The sequence below is a fragment of the Coregonus lavaretus genome (assembly GCF_964263955.1).
Source record: "Coregonus lavaretus genome assembly, contig: HAP1_SCAFFOLD_1891, whole genome shotgun sequence".
Classification (NCBI taxonomy): domain Eukaryota; kingdom Metazoa; phylum Chordata; class Actinopteri; order Salmoniformes; family Salmonidae; genus Coregonus; species Coregonus lavaretus.
This window is the reverse complement of record NW_028158327.1, coordinates 56,379-60,715: the sequence shown is the minus strand read 5'-3', so window position 1 is coordinate 60,715 and position 4,337 is coordinate 56,379.

The following is a 4,337-nucleotide window of genomic DNA, read 5'->3' as shown; positions in this document are numbered from 1 at the left end:
TTTGGACACACCTACTCATTCAAGTTTTTTTTGGACAATTTTCTACAGTGTAGAATAATAGTGAAGACATCAAAACTATGAAATAACACATATGGAATCATGTAGTAATGGCATTCTCTCAACCAGCTTCACCTGGAATGTTTTTCCAACAGTCTTGAAGGAGTTCCCACATATTCTGAGCACTTGTTGGCTGCTTTTCCTTCAATCTGCCGTCCGACTCATCCCAAACCATCTCAATTGGGTTGAGGTCGGGGGATTGTGGAGGCCAGGTCATCTGATGCAGCACTCCATCACTCTCTTTCTTGTTAAAATAGCCCATACACAGCCTGGAGGTGTGTTGGGAATTTTCCCTGTTGAAAAACAAATGACAGTCCCACTTAGCCCAAACCAGATGGGTTTGCCTTGAATTCTAAATAAATCACAGACAGTGTCACCAGCAAAGCACCCCCACACCATAACACCTCCTCCTCCATACTTTACGGTGGAAACTACACATGCGGAGATCATCCGTTCACCCACACCACGTCTCACAAAGACATGGCAGTTTGAACCAAAAATCTCCATTTTGGACTCCAGACCAAAGGACAAATTTCCACCGGTCTAATGTCCATTGCTCATTTTTCTTGGCCCAAGCAGGTCTCTTCTTCTTATTGGTGTCCTTTAGTAGTGGTTTCTTTGCAGCAATTCGACCATGAAGGCCTGATTCACACAGTCCCCTCTGAACAGTTGATGTTGAGATGTGTCTGTGACTTGAACTCTGTGAAGCATTTATTTGGGCTGCAATTTCTGAGGCTGGTAACTCTAATGAACTTATCCTCTGCAGCAGAGGTACATCTGGGTCTTCCATTCCTGTGGCGGTCCTCATTAGAGCCCGTTTCATCACAGCGCTTGATGGTTTTTTGCGACTGCACTTGAAGAAACTTTCAAAGTTCTTGAAATGTTCCGTATTGATGTCTTCACTATTATTCTACAATGTATAAAATAGTAAAAATAAAGAAAAACCCTTGAATGAGTAGGTGTGTCCAAACCTTTGACTGGTACTGTACGTAAGTGTCACGATCGTCGGTGAGAGATGAGGACCAAGGCGCAGCGTTGCAGGCAAACATACTCTTTATTAAGAGACACGAAAAAACAACAAACGATAACGTGACAGTTAACGGTCTAACACAACCCGACTGGAAACAAGAACCCACAAACACAAAAGGAAAAAACAGACAGTTTAAATATGGCTCCCAATCAGAGACAACCATTACCAGCTGACACTCGTTGCCTCTGATTGGGAGTCACTCAGGCCAACATAGAAATACAAACTAGAACTCCCAACATAGCAATAGAATACATAGAATTACACACCCTGGCTCAACATAACAGTGTCCCCAGAGCCAGGGCGTGACAGTACCCCCCCCTAAAGGCGCGGACTCCGACCGCGCCAACTAAATACCACAGGGGAGGGACCGGGTGGGCACTCCGCCTTGGCGGCGGATCCGGCTCCGGGCCTGATCCCCACTCCCTCTCCAACCCCCCAAAGTACCCCTGGTCCGGTCTGGCCCCGCAGGCCGGAGCTGGACTGCACACTGATGGAGCGGATTGCTCTAGCTCCGGCGTAACGCATCTGACCGGTGCCGGACCAGGCACCAGTGGAACAGGCACGGGCCATGCCGGACCGACAACGCACACCACTGGCTTGGTGTGGGGAACAGGCACGGGCCGTGCTGGACTGACGACGCACCCCACTGGCTTGGTGTGGGGAGCAGGAGCGGGCCGGACAGGGCTGACGAAACGCACCACTGACTTGGTGCGGGGAGCAGGAACGGGCCGGACAGGGCTGACGAAACGCACCACTGACTTGGTGCGGGGAGCAGGAACAGGCCGGGCTGAGCTGGCGACGCGCACCGTAGACTTGGTGCGGGGCGCAGGAACGGGCCGAGCCGGGCTGACGAAGCGCACCACTGACTTGGTGCGTGGAGCAGGAACGGGCCGAGCTGGGCTGACGAAACGCACCACTGACTTGGTGCGGGGAGCAGGAGCGGGCCGGACCGGGCTGGCGAAGCGCACCACTGACTTGGTGCGGGGAGCAGGAACGGGCCGAGCCGGGCTGACGAAGCGCACCACTGACTTGGTGCGGGGAGCAGGAACGGGCCGAGCCGGGCTGACGAAGCGCACCACTGACTTGGTGCGGGGAGCAGGAGCGGGCCGGACCGGGCTGACGAAGCGCACCACTGACTTGGTGCGGGGAGCAGGAACGGGCCGAGCCGGGCTGACGAAGCGCACCACTGACTTGGTGTGAGGGACAGGAACAGGCCGGACCGTACTGGGGACACACACCACTGGCCCTATGCAGGGATCAGGAACGGGCCGGACCGGACTGGTAACACACCCCAGTACCTCTCGCCGTGCCTCCACACTTTCCTTCCCCTTTAACACCAGTGGCCCCCGTAACCTGGCGGCCTCCTCTGCCGACCCGCTGGACCGCTCTATCGCGGCCTCCTGCTGCCCCGACGTCCACGTCGTGAGCCCCCCCCTAAAAAATTTATGGGCGGCTCTCCTCTTGGACCAGGCCTCCATGTCTCTAGCCAGACACTCACTCCACTGCTTCAAAGTCCAACCTTTCTGCTCCTCACTTGGCTTGGCCCAGTCGAGACTCTTACTCCACTGCTCCATAGACCAACCTCTCTGCTCTTCACGCTGCTTGGTCCTGTCTTGGTGGGTTCTTCTGTCACGATCGTCGGTGAGAGATGAGGACCAAGGCGCAGCGTTGCAGGCAAACATACTCTTTATTAAGAGACACGAAAAAACAACAAACGATAACGTGACAGTTAACGGTCTAACACAACCCGACTGGAAACAAGAACCCACAAACACAAAAGGAAAAAACAGACAGTTTAAATATGGCTCCCAATCAGAGACAACCATTACCAGCTGACACTCGTTGCCTCTGATTGGGAGTCACTCAGGCCAACATAGAAATACAAACTAGAACTCCCAACATAGCAATAGAATACATAGAATTACACACCCTGGCTCAACATAACAGTGTCCCCAGAGCCAGGGCGTGACAGTAAGGCAATAGCCATCTACTAGACATTTATACAATGCGTTTTATTGAACACAAGTCATCATGTATTACAATAAAGGTCCATTCAGGGACAGTCTGTGTATTTTTAATTGTTTTATCAATGTTTATTCACTTCTTAATCGCAGTCTCTTCAGCCCAGCCAGTGTGTTTATGAGCTGTATTAAGGAGTGACTCTGGTACCTGATTACATTACATTGCTACCGCCCACTGAAGGCTGGAAAGTCCCGCCTATCTCCCGCTTATTTCATTCGCTGAAAGGCCCCTCCCTTCTTGGCAGAAAGATATGCATACGCGCGCGGCACTGAAGAAGAAGCACAACGCTGGAGATCTATCCGCATCCACATAAACTAGTCCCGGCATCGTTCTATGACAAACACAGAAGGCTGTATATTGAATTTAATAGAATCAAACAGACAGAGGAAGAGAGAGAGAGACTGCCTGTTCCATAATGTAGCCATTGGCTGTATTATACAGACAAAACATTAGGGAACTAGCAGTCTCTCTCCTCTCTCTGTTTTATTTTATTGAATTACATGTAGCCTAATATTTAAACAATTAGCTAAGTGGGCAGGGGGGGGGGGGGGGGGGAACACATTAAATATGTAGTTAGGCTGTTATAAGGTATTATATAAGCCTCCCATACTCAACTGGCGGACTACTGTCCAGAACGGCGTCAATACGGACAGCGGGTCCCACCTACAAAAAAAAAAAACGCGCTTCGACCACTGGTATCATATAAACACAAGACATGGAAAACAATTTTAGAATTGCAGGAAATTAACTTTAAAAGAGTAAAACAATTCTCTGCCCCATGCAACATGTGTAGAATTGTGGGAAATTAGCTTTAAAACTGCAAAATGTTCCCTCCGCATTCAGGAGGGGTGTGAACAGTTTGGTGTCACATGCATTGTGAGGTGGCCGTTTATTACGACTTTGATAAATGACCATATCTATCCGGACCTTTGCCACCTAGGAAATTTGTGTGACCGGACCTTCTGAAATAGTACTTGAGTACCGCTGATATAAGCCAATGGTCATGTATAAGGCATTTTTTCAGTGATTTTCTTCTTTGTCTAATATATGTGTTAATTCATTCACAAGTAGAATGGCTAACACTTTATTTTAAGGATCCGTAATACACCATTTATAAGGCATTTATAAATTGTGTGTTCACCATTTATGAATCATTACTCCCATATTAACAAACCATTTACTAATCATTAGTAAAGTATTTTTGCAGTCCCTAATCTAATGTGAGTGT